At 45.9% G+C, this 12,588-nt stretch overlaps 1 protein-coding gene across 1 annotated transcript in view; it reads left to right on the top strand.

Moving 5' to 3' along the window:
- Positions 1-8,185: 8,185 nt before the first annotated feature.
- LOC126332472 (sterol regulatory element-binding protein cleavage-activating protein) overlaps positions 8,186-12,588 on the top strand; it is a 298,242-nt gene continuing 293,839 nt past the window's right edge. Inside the window, exon 1 of the mRNA XM_049996613.1 lies at positions 8,186-8,398. The gene's annotated coding sequence lies outside the window, so the exon portion shown is untranslated. The remainder of the gene's footprint in view (positions 8,399-12,588) is intronic.

A 12,588-nucleotide genomic window follows, 5' to 3' on the forward strand; every position in this document is an offset into this window, starting at 1 on the left:
ATTCACAATAACATCCAAAACACATGAAAGGTAGAGATGATAAAAACATAAGTTTTATTGTATGCAGAGGAGAATCAACAAGCCGTGCCTCCAAAATAAAATTCTACAAGCAATGGCACGTAGTGGAATTAGTAGCCTACGGATGTAGACTGCAGAAACTGGAAGATCACCAAAAGGAAGATGCTTCGTGTGCCCACATCTATAAGACAAAAAAGCAGTCAATCATTCTGCAAATGCAAAGAGCATTGTGATATTATTTGCGAAGAATGTTACTTTTAATGAGCAAATATTCTGGTATGGATTATTAAAATCGACAGTTACTATTCAGCTCTGGAAAGTTATAACATGTCATCGGCACTGTAGCACTACCTCTTCAGTATTTATAACATATCCTATAATACCAAAATTTATTAATTGTTTTAAGGTAGTGGTCTTACAGACCCCTCTCATGCATTTTTGCTAGCCGATACACTCATTTCATTGTTTCGTGTAGCAATTTCTTTTCCCCGGAACGACGCTTCCGTCAGTGTTTCAGACTGGGTTTCTTATCTCCCTTGAAAAAATGGAAATTTGTGGCACGTTTCTATGGGACCAAACCGCTGAGGTCATCGGTTCCTACGCTTACACACTACTTGATCTAACTGAAACTAACTTACGCTAAGGACAACATTCACACCCATGTCCGAGGGAGGACTCGGGACTCGGACCTCCAACGTGGGCGGGTGGGAAGGGGGGAGGTGGGAGGGGGGAGGGGGACGGGCGTGGGGAGGGGGGAAGCCGCACGAACAGTGGCAGCTAGCCAGCCCGGCTTTCTTGAAAAGATTTTGCTTGTAAGATACATTTCCCATCTTCTACGGAACTACCCTTGCTACTCCCTCGAGCAGCAATTTGGAAACATGCATCTTAGGTCTTTAATCCTGATGCTCTCCTTTAGCAAAGATAGCGAACGATGTGGCACAGTTGTTGAGGTACTGAATTATTCGGACGAAAGAGATATCGTATTCTCATCTGACCATCAATCAGGATTATTTTCCTCATGGATTCCTTAAGTCTCTTGCACTGATGGTCGTCCTCAAAAGCTAACTTCTTTTCTCTCTCTCTCTCTCTCTCTCTCTCTCTCTCTCTCTCTTGTCGAGAAGGTGATAAAGTTTCACCGCAGATGTGAAATGCGGATGGCAGTTTTTACAAGCATTCATGCATACCCCTTACGAGCCTCGCAAACTCGTGCATATTGGCACCAGTTCTATTCTTGCATCATTCTTGTTACGCCGGTACAAGTTTGTATTTTTATAAGCTTTTTTCTTAGGCGACTTTGTGGCACGCATTTGAGTTGCGTAACTTTCGCTCTAAGTTATTCACAATTCGCTGTAAGATAAGCTCCACACAACTCACGCATTCCTAAACAGCTAAAACATTATACCAAAGCGATTCAAGGAAATTACCCAAGAGTAAGTGCTCTGAGAATCAAGAGGAGGTCTCTGTTTGCGTGACGATCAAAATACTGTACAAAGTAATGTAACAGACGCAACTAATTGCGTCTTGGCGGCACTCGAGAATTTTAAACGCTCGGTTGGTGTGCGATGCTGCTCTTCTAAGAAGTAAATCTTTCTGATCAGGGTTATAAGAATTTACAACCACACTACTATGAGAAAAGTAAAGAGGTGCGTTACTCTTAAAGTAGACAAATTACAATTTGTGACTGAAACTTCTTTAAAGATTCAACTCTGCGCTGTTTTGAATTAGAATCTAGACCATTGCATTTTGCGTGCAATAATGTACCAATTCAGCTATCGACGCATACTTCAAAGCCTGTCTGACAGCTATAGTCTATCAATACACATCAGGAGACTGGTACTGAGAGGTGGTGACTGTCATGCGGGTCTTGACAAGCGGCTAGGTATCTCAGATAACTGTATAGTAACTCGTGAAAGCGGTCGACTCCGTACTAGACACAGTGAGTGCTTTAATCTGTCAAGAAGCTTCCTAAAACTCTACTGCAGGGTAAAGTAATCATTCAAAGTTTGTGACTATTCAGAACTTGCACAGAATCGTGAGCCTAGTTTTTTGGTAAGAAGTTATTGCCCAATAATTCTGAAGGTATTGTGTCCGCGAAAATACCGAGGGTGTCTGGTGTTACCCATGAGAACCTAAAGACATTCTGTGTCTGTTATGTAGTACTTATAACTCATTGTAATACTTTGTTAATGAGACACAGTTGCGTAATGTATGTAATAGATGAAATTACGTATTTCGCAACTTAGCGATTGCCTTAATTAACCGTGTGCGAATAGCATCACAACTTCTATACGATGCAGCAAATACATTGCGTATACCGTGTTCAGTGCACACGTAAGCCGAAATATCATGTCAAACAGTGAACATATTTATATTAACTTACCCATTCTTGACTTCCACAGCAAATTCCAACACAAAATGCATCGAATTACATTCAGTCTTCATGCAAACCTCACATCCTTCCCAATAGACACCTGAAGCAAGCAACTTCAATACGTCGTACCAGAACACTACCCTGCATCCACATCTACATATTACTGCAATTCACGTTTAATTTCTGGAAGAGAATTCATAGAACCACTTTCAGATTTATTATTATTATTTTTTTTTTCTTTACGTAACACTCCCAAGCCAAGAGGGAACAATAAGAGTGGAAGACCAAGAACGAAGTACGCCGGTTAGAAAAGATGTAAGACAGGGATATAGTCTTTCGCCTCTACTGTTCAACCTATACATCGAAGAACCAATGACGGAAATAAAAGGAAGGGTCAAAATTCGAATTAATACTGAAAGTGAATAGATATCGATCATAAGATTCGCTGATGACATTGCTATACTCACTGAAAGTGAAGAAAATTACACGCATGTTCAATAGGGTTCACGTCTGGAGAACATGCTGACCAGAGAGTCGAGCGATGTCGTTATCATGAAGGAAATCACTCACAAGATGTGTACGATAGGTGCGCGATTTGTCGTCCACGACGCCAATATGCTGGCGATATACTTGCACTATCGGTCGGAGGATGGCATTCGTGTATCATACAGCCGTTACGGCGCCTTCCATGATCACCAGCGGTGTACGCATGCCCCATATAATGCCAACCAAAACAGCAGGGAACCTCCACCTTGCTGCACTCGGTGGACAGTGTGTCTAAGGCGTGCAACCTGTCCGGGTTGCCTCCAAACACATCTATGACGATTGTCTGGTTGAAGGCATATGCGACACTCACCGGTGAACAGAGCGTGATGCCAATCCTGAGCGGTCCATTCGGCATGTTGTTGGGCCCATCTGTACCGCACTGCATGGTGTCGTGGTTGCAAAGACGGACCTCGCCATGGACGACGATAGTGAAGTTGCGCATCATACAGCCTATTGCGCACAGTTTGAGTCGTAACACGACCTCCTATGCTGCACGAAAAGCATTATTCAACATGATGGCGTTGCTGTGAGAGTTCCTCCGAGCCATAATGCGTAGGTAGCGGTCATTCACTGCAATAGTAGCCCTTGAGCGGCCAAGCGAGGCACGTCATCAGCAGTTCCTGTCTCTCTGTATGTCCTCCATGGCCGAAAAACGTCGTTTTGGTTCACTCCGAGACGCCTGGACACTTCCCTTGTTGAGAGCCCTTCCTGGCACAAAGTAACAATGCGGATGCGATTCGAACCTCGGTATTGACCGTCTAGACATGGTTGAACTAAAGACAACACGAGCCGTGTACTTCCTTCCTGGTGGAATGACTGGAATTGATCGACTGTCGGACCCCCTCCGTCTATTACGCGCTGCTCATGCATGGTTGTTTACATCTTCAGGTGGTTTAGTGACATTTCTGAACAGTCGAAGGGACTGTGTCTGTAATATAATATCCACAGTCAACGTATATCTTCGGAAGTTGTGGGGACTGGGCTGATCCAAAACTTTCTTTGATGTGTGTATATATAACAGTTGTCTCTATTGCACAAAGGTGAACTATGGGCCACCACTATGTTCACAGCAAATGGAAGGAAATGATCATTTTATTGCAAACACACTTCTCTTGTTTACCGTCGGGTAACATTGTGCAAGTCATAAATACTTCTTCGATGAAATTGTTCAGCATCTTCCAATGGTTACGGTAGGTGTCTGAAGATGTCGAACAGCTGTCCGGCGGAAAATTCGAGAAGTATATTTGCAACAGATTCTTCCGAAAATCCCGAAATGTTACCATCATTTGTATTGTTTGGAAACTGAATAATAACTACAGTCTTTTCGAGTGTTGTAGAACTGCTAATATAATGTGTATGTAGAAAGCTAAATGCCTGTATTCTTTGCAAGCACATTTTCGTGAACCATGCAGACTGATATTACTTACGAGATCCATTACGGAATGACCATGCAATCGGTCAGTAGTGCAGCGACCGGCAGAGTGAATGAATGCAACCAGCTGGCTTTTGCGGGCGCTAAAATGATGAAATGATGCAACGAGTATGCCAGCGCGTGGCCTACGATGTGTCAAACTTGTAAAACATTTCGAGGAAAACCGGCGACGTGGTAATTTCCGAGAAAACTGTAGTGCACGTGTTTTATAGGTGATGTATAGATTAACGTCGAAAATGGGATTGCCAATGGAAGTGATTTTCGGATAAGACTTAAAGTGACGTAGACGGTAATTTAGCTTCTTGCAGTACCAAGGGACTGCCAAAGCCACAATACTGTTTATTGGATTCAAATAAATTTTCCTTTCTGAAAGGACAAAGAATAAGGTAATAAAAGTCAAGGTACCAGACAAAGTAAGTATATTTCCAACATCAATACAGGCTGTAAATACTTTAGTTATAATCTTAGCCTGATATAAACGAATAAAATGTCAAAGAACTAGGAAAAATAATTTACACGGCTTGGAAAAATGTACTACAGAAGAAAAGGCACGCAAGGTGAAAAAGAAAGCTATGACATCACGACGATGTTTACAACAAATAATTACTAAGAAACTTATATATACTCCTGGAAATTGAAATAAGAACACCGTGAATTCATTGTCCCAGGAAGGGGAAACTTTATTGACACATTCCTGGGGTCAGATACATCACATGTTCACACTGACAGAACCACAGGCACATAGACACAGGCAACAGAGCATGCACAATGTCGGCACTAGTACAGTGTATATCCACCTTTCGCAGCAATGCAGGCTGCTATTCTCCCATGGAGACGATCGTAGAGATGCTGGATGTAGTCCTGTGGAATGGCTTGCCATGCCATTTCCACCTGGCACCTCAGTTGGACCAGCATTCGTGCTGGACGTGCAGACCGCGTGACACGACGCTTCATCCAGTCCCAAACATGCTCAATGGGGGACAGATCCGGCGATCTTGCTGGCCAGGATAGTTGACTTACACCTTCTAGAGCACGTTGGGTGGTACGGGATACATGCGGACGTGCATTGTCCTGTTGGAACAGCAAGTTCCCTTGCCGGTCTAGGAATGGTAGAACGATGGGTTCGATGACGGTTTGGATGTACCGTGCACTATTCAGTGTCCCCTCGACGATCACCAGAGGTGTACGGCCAGTGTAGGAGATCGCTCCCCACACCATGATGTCGGGTGTTGGCCCTGTGTGCCTCTGTCGTATGCAGTCCTGATTGTGGCGCTCACCTGCACGGCGCCAAACACGCATACGACCATCATTGGCACCAAGGCAGGAGCGACTCTCATCGCTGAAGACGACACGTCTCCATTCGTCCCTCCATTCACGCCTGTCGCGACACCACTGGAGGCGGGCTGCACGATGTTGTGGCGTGAACGGAAGACGGCCTAACGGTGTGCGGGACCGTAGCCCTGCTTCATGGAGACGGTTGCGAATGGTCCTCGCCGATACCCCAGGAGCAACAGTGTCCCTAATTTGCTGGGAAGTGGCGGTGCGGCCCCCTATGGCACTGCGTAGGATCCTACGGTCTTGGCGTGCATCCGTGCGTCGCTGCGGTCCGGTCCCAGGTCGACGGGCACGTGCAACTTCCGCCGACCACTGGCGACAACATCGATGTTTTTTGGAGACCTCAAGCCCCACGTGTTGAGCAATTCGACGGTACGTCCACCCGGCCTCCCGCATGCCCACTATACGCCCTCGCTTAAAGTCCGTTAACTGCACATACGGTTCACGTCCATGCTGTCGCGGCATGCTACCAGTGTTAAAGACTGCGATGGAGCTCCGTATGCCACGGCAAACTGGCTGACACTGACGGCGGCGGTGCACAAATGCTGCGCAGCTAGCGCCATTCGACGGCTAACACCGCGGTTCCTGGTGTGTCCGCTGTGCCGTGCGTGTGATCATTGCTTGTACAGCCCTCTCGCAGTGTCCGGAGCAAGTATGGTGGGTCTGACACACCAGTGTCAATGTGTTCTTTTTTCCATTTGCAGGAGTGTATATATATGCCATACTCGTTGCATCATTAACACGACAAATGTCTGGCGCATTTGTTAGATCGGTTACTGCTGCTGCAATGGCAGATTATCAAGTCAAGATTTTAATGAATTTGAATGTGGTGCTACAGTTGGCGCACAAGCGATCGGACACAGTATCTCCGAGGTAGCTATGAAGTTGGGATTTTCCCGTACGACCATTTCACGACTGTAAAATGGCTCTGAGCACTATGGGACTTAAAATCTGTGGTCATCAGTCCCCTAGAACTTAGAACTACTTAAACCTAACTAACCTAAGGGCATCACACACATCCATTCCCGAGGCAGGATTCGAACCTGCGGCCGTAGCAGTCCCGCGGTTCCGGACTGCAGCGCCTAGAACCGCACGGCCACCGCGGCCGGCTGAAAGCAAACAGCCTGCACCGTTTGTTGTGGAGGGTCTGTGATTTGCTGTAATTATCCCTTCCTCTTGCATGTTCCTTTCACTTTGATAAGCGGAAGTAACGGTTATCGGTACTCAACTAAATAAGCTTGAATTTTTGTAGACGTTAAAACCACGACAGTGTCATTAGCAGTGCTGCACAAGCGAGGACGGGCCAGTAATGGCGAAGGAAAGTGGTTGGTTCCTTTACGAAGGAAGTGTCACTGCAATTGTCCTAAGCGGTTAATGAAAACCACGGACTCGGATTTGAATCCAGTTGCAACATAACTGAATCGAGTGACTCTAATCCACCACGCTTAGTTTAATGTAATATTACCATCGTGGTCCTTACCATGTATGACTTTTGGAGGAAGTAATATGTTTCTTGACTCATTCCCGTAGAATGAGAGTTTGTGGAACCCTCTGACTACAGTTCTCTGCACTGCACACTGGAGTTCTTGTAACGCCTCCCACTCCTATTTGTTGAGCATTTCTGTAGACCCTCAGGTCACGTCTGCGAACCCTGGACGAAGCTCATATCGATTTTGTTAATCTAAGTTCGTAAGTGCTGAGGCCTTGGAACATTACTAACGAAGAAATGTTTTGTCATTGATCTTTCGTTTGTACGAACTACACTCCAATAGTACCATTTCAATAAACCTGAATGAAGGATTTCTACAAGTCAAGAGACACGGCAACAAATGGAACACTGCTTTCCTCTGTCTTCCGGATCTCATGAAAGAACAGAGCAAGTTGGATTTCACGTGGTCGGTGCGTGCAGTAATCATATCGATTCCTACAAAAATGTTGCTCCATCTCTAGAAAAGTCATCCTGGGTGACCACAAAATGCCTTTCGTCATTACACGATACACTGACGCGTGTCTGCGGTTGTGCTCATTTGTTCTTCGTCGCTATTTATAGACTGGAACGACCTGTCCCTTTTTCCAGGCACGTCGCACACTTCGTTGTTCCCGCGACCTACGACAAACTGTTGGAGTAGGGCAGTTCAGATATTTAAAGAAAGTGCCGCCTAAATGATTATCGCAGACGTAGCCAAGAAATTAAAGTGTTTCGGAGCAAAACGTCTTTCCAGAGAATCTGCTGTCGCTGTATGTTTCTACACAGGGGACATAGTTATCTCGGCCATTCCGTTCCGGATGTTACGATAATGAGTGGAAAATGTGACAAGGTTGCTAAGCTCGATACCGTCGAAAAAAATAAGAGGACGTCCTCAGTGCAGCTGACGTTGAGGGAGCAAAGCTGCGTGACCGGTGTGGTCCGGCGCAGACGCAGACGCTCTCTGTGACGTCAGCAAGCTGCCTGTCTGACGAGCCAGCACGCCTCGGAAACTGTGGAGAATGAGCTGTCGGCCGTGTCAGCAATCTCACCGTCTTCCTACGTGGTTCTCGATGTCCGCTCCACGCGCACGAACGTCTCCGGGACGGAGTCTTGTTCGAATGTGGACTGTGGGTCCCGCTCACCGGCTGTGTTCCACTGACGCAGATACACGAAATGCGTCACAGCGCATGCGTACTTGACTTCGCCAGCACGTCGCCAATCTGTTAAGGTGAGAGGTGCAAAGTTATCGCGATGTCATCTTTTTGTAATGTCTCTCGAGTAGTTTGATACGGTTCCCGTTCGCTTCACCACTTTAAATGGCGGAGTGCTTAAGACATATCGTGTTAGAGAAGAGCGAATTTCATCTTTCCAACTGATCATTTTGAATTACATTTTCCATGGTATTCTTTAATCATGTGGGGCCGATGCTGAAACGATTTCTTAAGTAAGGGTACTGCCGATTTCTGTTTTCATCGAGTTCCGATTCATCTCTCACAGTGACTTCCATATCGATGGCGCGAAACCTCTAATCCAGTAGGGCCGTGAATGACCGTTATAACGATTCTGGAGTGCACCTAAAATTAATGGAATAGTTAGAATGGATAGCTTAATAAGGATTCTGTTGAGTGAAGACTAGCAAAAGATCTCATCAATAGAGACATAAGTTTGTACTTAAAATCTACTTGAAATCCTGTTCTCTCACCCGTTAAACGACGGAAGGACGGCCTCTTACTTATTTGTTGCTGGATAGTGTTTAACTATGAGTAATACCTGTTGTTGGTCATCTCTGGTTGTGTAGTGGCGGTAGTTGTTTACCATGTATGTTGTCTTTAAGCATACGGCATCGTTTGGTTTCGACGCCAACGCAGCCACGTCCACCGGGGATTTAAATTGTTGTGCATAGCGGTCTCTCGTAGCGTTTATGCAATTCACCTTTTGAAATAGTGGCGGGAATCCATTGCGTTTTCCGGGTGCATTCCGTAAGTTACACACATCAAAAAAAGGTTTGCATCACTCCGGTTCCCAGAACTCCTGAAGATAGATGTTGACTGTGGACATTGTATCACGCACACAGTCCTTTTGACTGTTGAGAGATGTCACTAAATCCCTCCAAAAGATGTAAGCAACCCTGCATTAGCAGCGCCTATTAGACGGAGAGGGTCCAACAGCTGATCAGTTCCAGTCATTCCACCAGGAAGGAAGTACACGCTCGTGTTGTCTGTAGTTCAACCATGCGTAGACGGTCAATATCGCGGTGCGATCGCGTCCACACTGTTACTTTGTGCCAGAAAGGGTTCTCATCAAGGGAAGTGTACAGGCGTTCGGACATAGAGGAGATACAGAGAAACAGGAACTGTCGATGACATGCCTCGCTCAGGCCGCCCAAGGGCTACTACTGCAGTGGATGACCACTACCTAAGGAATATGGCTCGGAGAAACCCTGACAGCAACGCCACCATGTTGAATAATGCTTTTCGTGCAGCCATAGGACGCCGTGTTACGATCCAAACTGTGTGCAATAGGCTGTATGATGTGCAACTTCACTTCAGATGTCCACGGCAGGGCCCATCTTTGCAACCACGCCACCGTGCAGCGCGGTACAGATGGGCCCAGCAACATGCGGAGTGGACCGCTCAGGATTGGCATCAAATTCTCTTCCCCGATGAGCGTCGCATATGCCTTCAACCAGACCGTCGCCGAAGACGTGTTTGGAGGCATGCGGGTCAGTTTGAGCGCCTTAGATACTATCCAGCGAGTGCAGCAAGATGGAGGTTCCCTGCTGTTTTGGGGTGACATTATGTAGGGCCTACGTACGCCGCTGGTGATCATGGAAGGCTTCATGACGGCTGTACGATACGTGAAAGCCATCCTTCGACCGATAGTGCAACCATATCGGCAGCATACTGGCGAGGCATTCGTCTTCGTGGACTACAGTTCGCCTCATCGTGCACATCTTGTGAATGACTTTCTTCAGGATAACGACATCGCTCGACTAGAGTGGTCAGCATGTTCTCCAGACATGAACCCTATCGAACATGCTTGGGATAGATTTAAAAGAGCTGTTTATGGTCGACGTGACCCACCAACCACTCTGAGGGCTCTACGCCGAATCGCCGTTGAGGAGTGGGACAATTTGGACTAACAGTGCCTTGATGAAATTGTGGATACTATGCCATGACGAATACAGGCATCAATGCAAGAGGACGTGCTACTGGGTATTCGAGACGCCAGTGTGTTCAGCAATCTGGACCACCACCTCTGAAGGTCTCACTGTATGGTGGTACAACATGCAATGTGTGGTTTTCATGAGCAATAAAAATGGCGGAAATGATGTTAATGTTGATCTCTATTCCAATTTTCTGTACATGTTCCGGAACTCTCGGAACCGAGGTGATGCAAAACTTTTTTTTGATGTGTGTATTTGAACGTCTCCAGTCTTTCTCCCTTGCGTTGCTTTTTTATCTCTACATGCTTGCTACAAACAGAACATCATAATATTTTTTACGTGTTGTATAGCATAACGACATTCAGTTGTTGGAGCTGTTTGAGTCATATTCATCAAAACATAATTTCATAATAAAAAGAAATCTCTGCATATAATATTTATTATTGGAAAGGAGATTTTTCAGTCATCTTATGCCATTACCGGCAGCATAGGTTATTTCTCTCTCCCCAAAGCTAACTACGGGAAATAGATGTACATTTGGGTCTCCAGCGCCACAAACAGATGCGTCGAGAAAAATTCCAAGGATACTGCAATAAACATTGTCCAGCAGAGCATACAGTTCTCGTCATCGCTGTAGCTGGCTATTTTTTCCGTGAGAGAAAACTGGCGATCCTGAAATGAAAATGTGAATTTGTGATTCTATTCAGACATTAAATTGGGCAACATCACCTAGAAACTGTTCTTATCATTGGTATTAGTGCCACTTAGACTAATTACTATGTTACTATAATAATAATATTTGGTTCGTACGTTATTACATCTTTTCTTGTCTGTGTACGACGAGCACAATGACGTGGCGCCTGGAAGCATGTTATTTGTCGAGTGAGGAAGATACTCTCTTACTTCCGTTGGTGTCCAGACGGTGCGCTGTAGCAAACATCCCAAAACCCACTTATCTCCGTATTGCGTAGCGCAGTGAGAATTCATGGGCTGGAGCTCTGCTTACTGGTAGCTGAAAATGCAAATACGGCTCTTTCCCCCCATTTTGTGCAGGGCTAGAGCTCAGTAAAACAAAACAAAAAACAAAAAAAAGGGGAACAAATAAATCAAAGAAAAAAACCTTTGTGTGCCACACTAGATTTTTACACTGCCTAGTCACATTAATGTGATCATCTATCAAATACCTGAATAACCATATTTTGCGGCGCGGACCGCTGCAAGCCATGCAGGAAGAGAGTCAGTGAGGTTCTGGAAGGTACCGACAGGGATGTGGAGCCAGGTCGATTCCAGTACCATGGCCAGCAATGCTAGGTTTCTCGGATGAGGTTCCATGGCACGAACCGCCCGATCGAGATGGTGCCAGAGATTCTCGATTGAGTTTTAATCCAGGGGGTTTGGTGGCAGGAGTAATAGGGGTAATCTCATCCTGGTGCTCTTCAAACCACACACTTACACTGCCAGATGCACTATTCCGTTGTGCATTCCAGAATGGCGAGATCACCCAGGGAATGCCTCCTGCAAGGGCACATTCAACGATTGTTGCAGGCTGTTTGCTTTCAGCCGGCCGCGGTGGCCGTGCGGTTCTAGGCGCTGCAGTCCTGAACCGCGGGACTGCTGCGGTCGCAGGTTCGAATCCTGCCTCGGGCATGGATGTGTGTGATGTCCTTAGGTTAGTTAGGTTTAAATAGTTCTGAGTTCTAAGGGACTGATGACCTAAGATGTTAAGTCCCATAGTGCTCAGAGCCATTTGAACCTTTTTTTTTTCTTTCAAACGTTTCACACCTTACACGAAAACGGCCATCTATCCAATGGAGCACAAAACGTGATTCACCTGAAGAGACCACCGGTCGCCACTCAATGGACGCCTAGTTGGCGTATTGGCGGGCAAATTCCAGGCTTTGTTGCCGACGAACAGCAGTCAGCATGGGTGCATGAACCAGGCTCCTGTTGCGGATATGCAGCAATCTTCGCTGAACATCGTTGAGGAGATATTGCTGGTAGGCTGGGTGGTCAGTTTCCCAGCAGTTGCACGTCTATTCATTTGTACACATTTCCACAGTCATCGATCACCTTGTTATCAATGGCTAGTGACGCACAATAGTTGCCTCGGCGTCGGGTTTGGATAATGTGATTTTTCCACTTACAAAGTACTTTAACCACGGCGGCACGGTAACAGTATACAAACTCAGCCGTTTAGGAAATGCTTCCACCTTTATACAGAGCACCAATGATTATGCCCTTCTGGACCTCAG

Source organism: Schistocerca gregaria, chromosome 2, assembly GCF_023897955.1.
Source record: "Schistocerca gregaria isolate iqSchGreg1 chromosome 2, iqSchGreg1.2, whole genome shotgun sequence".
Classification (NCBI taxonomy): domain Eukaryota; kingdom Metazoa; phylum Arthropoda; class Insecta; order Orthoptera; family Acrididae; genus Schistocerca; species Schistocerca gregaria.